The sequence below is a fragment of the Dermacentor variabilis genome, unplaced genomic scaffold, assembly GCF_050947875.1.
Source record: "Dermacentor variabilis isolate Ectoservices unplaced genomic scaffold, ASM5094787v1 scaffold_15, whole genome shotgun sequence".
NCBI lineage: Eukaryota > Metazoa > Arthropoda > Arachnida > Ixodida > Ixodidae > Dermacentor > Dermacentor variabilis.
In genome coordinates, this window is record NW_027460313.1 from 12,599,230 (window position 1) to 12,608,598 (window position 9,369).

Sequence of the window (9,369 nt, forward strand, 5' to 3'; positions counted from 1 at the left end):
GTGTTCATATGCCAGATGCATTCGTTTCGCAGGCAGCCACGACATGTGTTTATGCACAGTTGGAAAAAAAATGAAGTGCTTGACCTACAGCGGACCACACGAGGTAAATTTCAGCGATTGTCCCCAACAGAAAAAGAAGATAATAATATTGAACCAAACGAGCAAGAGAAGTATGTCACACAACGGTGCGGCAGCGTAAGCGGAGCACCGGAGGAGACTATCGCGTCGTCGACATGAACTAGCTGCTGGTCCAACCGAGGTCTCCCTGGCTCTCATCCCGCAGTTCCAATGGAAGGTATTTGAATCGTCATCGGTGGGCCTCTCCAAGCGTTATTGCTTCAAGCGAGCAGCACAGGCTTGGAATCGATTGCATGGCCACGTCTGCAGCCGCGCACAGGGGCTTGGACTGTGAGCGCCAGGAACGGCAGTGCAACGAAAAATCACCATCGGGCTCTCTCATCAATCTAATGCTGCGACAAATAACCGACGCCCTGCAGCTGCTACTGTCTGGTTTTAACATTCCAGCGGCTCCAAGAGCTGCAAAAATCATGCAAGCTATAGACGTTCCCGTGACTACACCTCAGTAATCTCTACATCTGTCCGCGAAGACGTGTGGGTTGCGCTGGGAAGTATGCATGTACGCGGAGCACAGGAACAGTATGCTGTGCAGCTCCCATCATCACCATGTTCAGCACACAACCGCCTTCCTTGCATTTCACATCCCGCCTCTGTCATTCCGACAAATCCCTTCACCAGCGTGGAGTAGCAGGTTAGAGGAACTTCACTCAGGGCGACCTCTCCATCTTTCTGGCATTGAAAATTGCCCCTTTATTTCTCTCTATTAAATTGTGTAGCATCGGCACGTTCATCCACCCATGTATTTATTATTTATGGTCAAATAAAGATATTCAACCCTTTCGTGCATCTCTATTTTTCACTTTAACAACTACCACGAATGTCTGACACCAACGTTCCAGCATGAAAGGCGCCATTGAATGTCTCCCCGGTGCTCAATGTACTAGCTTAATAGCTCAAAGCGATAGTTTCAACGCTAATCACATTAACGTAGATATTTCTCTTTTTTCAATATGTGTCCACCCCTTATGTAATTTCCCATTTAGGGACCTCCGAGGCATACTAAACAAATAAATAAATAAATAAATAAATAAATAAATAAATAAATAAATAAATAATCAATTTGCACTGAGAAATACGGGCGCCAGCAGAAGACGAAGAGCAAGGAGACGGTTGCTGTTGTTGGTGCTCGCGCTCAGCCCGCTCGAATGTTGTCTCTTTCTGCGCATTCATATAAAATGCCGAGCGCATCTAGCCTTAACCGCGTACTACCGGAATAAAGAAATCAAATAAATAAAGAAAGAACTCAATAAATAAATAAATAGGTACTGCCGTATTTTTTCGTTATTTTCTTTTCTGTCTCACACGTTTAATATAATTCGAAGCAAGTAACGCATGAAAGCGGTGCACTTGAGATGCACTAATACATATATTAAAATGATGTCAATATACGCTGTAAGTAGCATTGCCTTTCGGGATTGGCAGCGACATCATTGTCTGATTACCGAGACCTCTTGCGCACGGCCGTATTACACCGGCATCAGAGTCGGAGGCAATGATTGAATTCTGCCACGTATTACGTTCCCTGTATCTGGTTTGCTTTATTTCTGGCTTTCTTCTTGATTAGCTTTTTCGTACAGCTACCTTTTTTTTCCTCCTTACGAATGAAACCTAATCAGAACAGCTTGTCAATTCAATGACAAAAAACGCCACCATGACTGCCGATGAAAGGACTGTACTTGCAAACTACTGCTCCCTCTGCTGCGGCGCGCAAACGTAAAAACATGAACATCGTTCCGAGAAGCCGGCCGCCATATATCAAATTAGTCCGCGAAAGTGCCACTTTTCTACAAGTTAGGTGTGTATAGAACTATCGTACCTCTGTGCGGATGTCCGTGACAATAAACACATTCCATTTTCGTATTCATAAGCATATTCATAGTGATGCCCGTCGCCTGTGTGGCAGGATCACGTGCGAGTAAAAGACGAAGACGAAGCGCCCTTCTGCGTTCGACGCTGCACGAGACGCTGCACGAGACGCTGCACGAGAGCAACCAGCCAAGCGAGCGAGCACCTCGGACACGATGGCCCCTTCAGCCGCTCTGAACTCCTTCAGGCGTTCCCGGATGCGAAGGCACCATCACGCAAGACGTCAACGGCGCATTGATGGGGTCCGCCGACCGGTTTCACTCTCCATCCGACGTCGCGCAGACGGGGCTACGCAGCGGGCTTCGACCGACCACTTATCCCTCCGGCTGCCTGGGCGCCACAAGGACTGCAGCAGGTCTCGTCACCACGTCTTCCACCGCAAGTGGCGCCAAGACGCCATGTCAAGCTGCACTCTGGGGACAGCAGCAGCACCTGACAACTGCAGCATCCTACCGTGCTTCTGCCTCCGGCACGAAACGCTGCGCTCCTGCAGAGCCCTGGCAAGTGATGCTTATTCATTCGCTGCGAGTGAATGTAACCGCCCTGCCATCAATATTATTTCATACACGCAGATAGCACGCTACGTCCTGGAAAACCTTCATACTGAGTATAAGATGGGCCATGCTGCCTTTCTGTCCTTTATCAGTCTGGATTGAAAACCTCCTCACAATATTCATCAGTAAGAACGGAACAGTCTCCTGTATTTTTGCTTATTCATTTTAATCCTAATGTTGGAGTCCTAGCGTAGGTAATTGTATGTACGTTTTACAGATATAAGTTTTACAAATATTAAACCACAAGAAACGTATAATCGCAGAAGTGCGTCTGTGTGCACCCTTGTATCCATCTTTTGTGCGGATATTTAGTCCACGCAGTGGGCGTGGTTCTGCGTTTTTAATAAAGACTGAATAATTATACAAACTAAAATTTGATGAGGTAATAAGCAGTCATGGAAGCCCTGCAGTACCCATTCTGTCGCTCTCTAGAGGTTGAGGTCAATTCCTATCGGGGGCGGCATTAAAATCGCTCGCGCAAGGTGGATTCGGAGCACGGTAAATAACCCCCGGCGATAAAATTATTGCCAGAGTAGTGCGACTCATCATTGAATTGCAGTTCCGACACCTAAGCCGCGCCCAACCCACGCCAAAGAAAAAAAAATGACCTGGCGCCCTATAACGTAAAACTGTTCCAATGTGTTTTTATTCCAATCTTCTGACGTCAAGTTTGCGCAACCGCCGACGCAAGCATGACGCGGCGACCCGCAGCGCTTCCTGAACGGCCCAATCAAACACTCCTACTTTTCTTTGTTTTCGAAATGAATAACATTGCTTACGTTGAAGTGTTTCACCTGTAATTGGGTGGCAGGAGGCGAGGAGCACGCTCAAGTGGACAGCGCTTCGATGGGACCGAGCCACCGCACTCAAAGAAATAACCAGATGAAGAGGGTGGTGTCGGCGTCTGCGATTGGTCCGCTTTCTCTTGCTTAGCTTGCGGTGGCTGGTCGAAAATCGCGGCGTCGTGCAACTGAGGGTTAAGAATGCCACTCAAACGAATCCTCAACAAAGAAGAGCTGGAACAGTGGGATCGTAAACGTGCCCAAAGTGCTCAAACAGGTTACACGGCCACGCAAGCAGTTTATTATACGCGAAAAAAACCATGCTCTCTGGCAGGTGCGAGTAGCCAGTGCCTGAAGGATCGGCAGCAGCCATCTTTTATTCCTTTGGGAACGAGGCAGGGTGCGGCTATTCAGAAGAAAATTCAGTTTTGTTCGGCATATTATTGCATCTTTAACGCGTGCACGTCACTTTGACGCGGTGAATTCTTGCGGTTTTGTGACGCCGCGTGACAAGCGGGTGAAGAAGGTGCAGCCCGAACACTTTTGAGGAATAGCCGAGTGCTAATGGCGAAAACCGTCGAATCGGAAGTTACAATTTTTCTTTTGTTCGGTCAAATCATGCATAATCAGTGTGTGCACGTCATATCAGATGGGGAGCCATCGCGGTTTTTGTGAAGTCGCGTGACAGACAGGTGAAGTGTGGGTGGCCCGAAAAAGTGTTTGACCGATCGCGGAGGGCTGATTTCAGAATTTGATTAGAAAAGTTTCGGATAATTTTACGTTATAGCGCCCCTGGTAGCTAACTGAATCATTTAGATGAACGACAATATTATTTTATGTAAATGGCTGTTTCATTGTGTAGTTGCGCAAACGGACCAAACATAGAAGCCGACTTTATGCTGGCGGGGCTACGCAGCGTGCAGCGGCCAACCAGTTTTCGCTCTGGCTGCCCGGGCGCCACAAGGACTGCAACAGGACTCCTGTCCACGTCTGCCAGCGCAAGTGCCATCATGACGCCATCTTGGGCTGCCTTCTGGGATCAGCAGCAGCAGCAGGTGGCAACTACAGCATCCTGCCGTGCTTCTGGCCCCGGCACGAAAGTCCCTGCCTCTGCCGAGTGATGGCAAGTTGTGTTTCTTCATTCGTCATCAGTGTTAATAGCTGTGCTGCCGTGAAGGTGATTTGATAGGCGCCCATAGTACCGTGTGTCACGTGATATTTCTTTATTGACTTGACAGGGGAGTGGCCTCTTTGAGGCATTCTCGGGATGCAGTTTGCATTCGGCTGGTTGAAACCAGGCGTTCTGAACACATTCGCGTGGTGTATTCAGAGCGCCGCGCTCCAGCAGAGAGCGTTAGGAGGCGGTGCTGTATGTCTACCACACGACAGCGCCACCGAGATCCTAGGGAAGCTGGATCACGTGGCTACTCTGATGGCTCTGGTAGCAGCTAGCACGTTCAGCTGGGGCAGTATTTCTACGGCTCCAATCACGAGAGGGCTCCGCATCGCTGTAAACCGGCTTGGAGCGTCGTAGGAACCACCAGAGTGTACCATAAGAGGCACCTTGTTTGGATTATTTGGATTAAAAGGCCTCTACTCATCAGGAAAAATTGCGAGGCATTTCAAGCGTTCAAGTATATTTTTAGGATTTGGTGCTTTCGTTAGAGAATATTCATGTTTTTTTTAATATGGCGTTTTACATGGCAGAACCACGATCTTATTATGACGCACGCCATAGTGGGGGACTTCGGAATAATTTTCATCTCCTGGTGGTCTTTAACGTGCAGCTAAGCCTAACTGCTCGGGTTTTTTCGCGTTTCGCACCAATCCAAACGCGCCCACCCTGGTCTAGATTCGTTCCCGCGACCTCCTGCTTTGGAGCGCAATACCATAGCCACTAAGCAACCACGGCGCGTTACAGGAGAGTCTATATAAGTCATTCTCACTGTTCGACAAACAAACCTTAAATCGAAAAAGTACCTGCTTGTCCAGTCAATAATATACGCCTTCTTTACATATGTTTCTCCCATTGAGTGAACGCCAGTCTGCACGATAAGAAAAAAAAAATAATTCTAGCAGCTTTGTCTTCGTGGACGACTATTTTTGGCGCGAAAGCGAAGGCTACGGATCCAAATCGCGACTTTTGCACCGCTGCAGGAAGTAGACCCGCAGTACTGCTGACGTTTTCTTGTGTTCAAAAACACTGTCTTGTTTTTTCAAAGGATAAAATTGGAACAATGCGTAAAAGTCAACAGTAAGCGACTGATATTTTACTGTTTTCGTTAGTTTACCCTGTTGAGTTCTCACATACTCGAGAAAAGAGCCCATTTGGGCGTCGGAGAAAGTCAAGATGGCAAACGAAAAATTGCGGAGGCGTCTTCTTGTCTGTGTTCGTCGCCTAAGCAGTTCCTAAGGAATTCTTACGTGTAAGTACGAAGAGAAATATTCTGTAATGTTTATTTATTTATTTATTTATTTATTTATTTATTTATTTATTTATTTCTTCAATAACACCACTGAATGCCCTGCGGAAGAGGGTATTAGAATTGGGGGAGGGGGGCACGCGAACATACTGTTATAACAATTTCTAAAGAATACAACAAACACACCTGAATACGCGACTAAATACGCAGACACGACCATGTGTAGTAAAATCACAGCTTGGATTAAACCAAATTAACAGTATATTAGCAGAATTTCGAACATTGAAGCACCTAGAACTCAGAATATATAAAAGGCAATCAAAGAGGATAATTCGAAAACGAAATCTACCGGATGGCAAAGGTACCGAAGGAACACAACATAGAATATAACTCATTCAAAAAGAAAAGAAAAAAAAACTTTCACATTGCACAGAGACATCACATTATGCCATACGTACGCAGGATTTGTTGAAATTTATCGGGGTGAACTTGAGTAGGCAATGTCTGATGGTAGGTTATTCTAGCGAAGTATGAATCTGGATATAAATGACTGAGCGCAAAGATCTCAGTGATACACACCGGGCTTTGACTTAGAAAGGGTGATCACGGCGAGAGAAAATGACAGAGCGTGAGTGAAAGAAGCCATCAATGCAAACGCTCGTGAGGGTGAAGTTTACGAAAGAGCGATAGGTGCGCGTCTTTGCGGCGTAGTGACAGCGGATGCAATTCGGCACGATTGTTTATACATGCAGCACTATAGTGCGGGGGATAATCTGTAAAAGATAAAGCAAGCAGCACGGCTTACAAGGATTCATGCTTACGCACGATGGAGTCCTGGTTCGGATCCCAGGTGGCGCAGGCGTATTCGACTTTGAGGTATCACTAATGCGGTGTATATGGTAGATCTTTTTTGTTTAAATGTGAACGCGCTTGCTTTAGTCTGTGTTTTATTATTTCAAATTTGCGGGTAACAGATGCAAGTTTAACAATGATGTGATGACGAACATATTGCACCACATTGCAAATTGACTCCTCAACAATCTTGTTATCAAGAGAGTATGACGTTGCAATACGAGACGTAGAGCGTGAAAATGACATGCACTTAGCTTTAGCATAATTACAGGTCATTTACCGGTCTGAACACGATGTACTCAATGCGTTTAGGTGTGGTCGGAACCCTTCACGGTTAGAGTCAGTAGACATTTTACGGAAAATGGCTGAATCATCGGCGAACCGTCTTATCAGGCAGGACATGCAGTCAGGCAAATCAATATTATAGACTATAAAAACCAAAGCACAAAGCACACTCCCTTGAGGAACGCCGGACGCAACTGGAATAAACGAGGTGTTGTGGTGTTCATGGTGCGGGTGTTCTTGTTCAAATTGGATTATTTCGCTAGGAACTATTTTCTACCGCCTCTGTACTGCGCTTCGAGTGAGCGTGGGCAATGTTAGTCGATTTGTCACACAATACAAGTGCCACGCAAGGATTACAAAGGGCTTGTTTTGTGCTGTCATGGTTCCAGGACCTGTGGCCACGGCGAAGCTGCAGAAACTGCTGGACGCCTGAGAATCGCAAGCAGCAGCACAACTAGCGTCATTGAGGAGGTAATGCATGGTATGTGCACATCGGCCATGGCGACGTTCTACTTGGAATCGACCGTTAGAACTCAGTTATCCTTTACTTGGCGCGTGAGTGTTTCAGCTTTGTTTAATGACATTATGCGATTAACATTTGCAAAACAAGATGGACAATGTTGCACGTTTATCGAATTGTTTTAGCAAGATCTGCTATTTCCTTAGGCCGCGGTAAGGGTTTGGAAACGACTGCATGCGAGCCAGAGATTCTGCAGTGCAGGAAGACATGAGGCAACAAGGGTCGTAAGACAGAGGGAGAATCGTTGAAAAAATGTAGGGTTTTACGTGCGAAAAGCACGACCATATTATGGTGCACGACGTAGGTGGGGAAGTTTATAGAATCTCTAAATTTGGACCAGCTGGGGTTCTTTAATATGCACCCAAATATAAGTACACCGGTGTTTTAGCATTTCGTGCTTAGCAGCCCAATACCATCGACACTAAGTAACAATGGCGGGCGACGGAGAATCGTCGTCAACTGCTAGAACGACATGTTGCTCGTTAAAGACTATGCGCGCATGCCCGGTTACCTGCATGCAGAAAAAGCGCGGAATTTGCTCGGCCCAATTTCGCTGCAATTGGCCTGCGCACTTCGACACTCTTCACCGTCCTGGAGCGAGATTGTAATCCAACGAACAGTAGTTTTTATATTTTTTTTTACTAAATGTGAGACCCACGGGTGTGGTTGGTTAATATTTGACCCTCGCAGTGCCCCGACCTGCCGGCGTGCTGCCCTTCGGCGACGCTGCGGTGGCTGCTCGATGCCGAAGAATCGCACGCAGCAGCACCGCCAAGAGCAGCAATCACTTCGCCACGTGCATCGAATGCTGGAGCTGCTGCGCCTCCAGCGAGCCAGCGTTGCCGAACGAGGTCACGTGGGCTACTCTTTCCCTAGAAAGAGTACTCGCGCGTGGCCAGGAAATTTAGGTTAACGTTTTTGCTTTCGTGATTCAAGACTTTTTGTTCTACTGCTTCTTTAATATATTAATAAATATGGTTTTGATTGTCTATTCGCGTTACGGCTATGCTAAAACGCTGTCGTTATGCGAGAAGAGATGATTTCATGCTGTGCCGAAGTCTCTCCTCTCCTATGGCCTTGCTATCAACAATCGCAAAAAAGGAGTACAACTGCTGAAATGATTACGGTGTGTTTCGCGGTCGTGTACATGTACCGAGAACTTCTGGTAGTCTTGTGCTTAAATGCATCAAACGGTGTTAAGAAAGTAAAAGCAAGAGCAGCACAGCAGTTCTAGCGCAACTTTCGCGGTGGGTATCTGGACAACGGTGCCACTCTTAGGATTCGATTAAAATGAATATGCCTTGCAAAAGCGCCGGCGACTATCCTTAAACTAAATATGTGCTAATAAGTCAGTTAGGGAATTTGATTTCTCGCGCAGATATCAGCCTCTACCATTATTCCAGTTGAAGGATTGGAATTGCGTTACAATGCCGCAGGCAATCTTTAAAATTTTGCATACTGTATAGCCTAAGATATAAACCTGCCATAACGCCCCCAAGCCCCTGCAGTTCTTAAGTGAGTCCATTAGGGTTCCGCACTTTTTCACATGCGTACCCAGACTAGACTGGCCTATAACGAGGCCTGCTTTTCATTTGCACTTCTGCGTTCTGTACATGCAATTGTGTGAATGCTGTATTATGCTTCAGCTCGGATGTGTTATGAAAAAAGAGCGTTGTGGGGTACGTCGCGTTTTATGCGAATGCGATGAAACGCTGATATATGTGGGAGGCATCATCTGAGCGGAAAGCGCCGACCAGTTATGTCATTAATCATTACAAAGATTAGCAATGCTTGTTGTGTCTGAAGGTGTAAACAGAAATTGCCACAATAAGTGATGCGCGAAGAATTCACCCCTTGTGTTCCGCATGCACAATCAAAGCTGCTGCAGCACGGGAGCAACGGGGGGGGGGGGGGGGGAGGTGTCATTTCAGCTTCACTATAAGCTGCAT

General features: G+C 46.6%; 1 long non-coding RNA gene across 1 annotated transcript; it reads left to right on the top strand.

Annotated features, from left to right (window-relative positions):
* The first annotated feature begins 7,294 nt into the window (after positions 1 to 7,294).
* LOC142567936 (uncharacterized) lies at positions 7,295 to 8,409 on the top strand. Its single transcript, XR_012825313.1, has 2 exons — positions 7,295 to 7,381; positions 8,111 to 8,409. It is a non-coding gene; the product is annotated as an uncharacterized LOC142567936 (long non-coding RNA).
* The last annotated feature ends 960 nt before the right edge of the window (positions 8,410 to 9,369 follow it).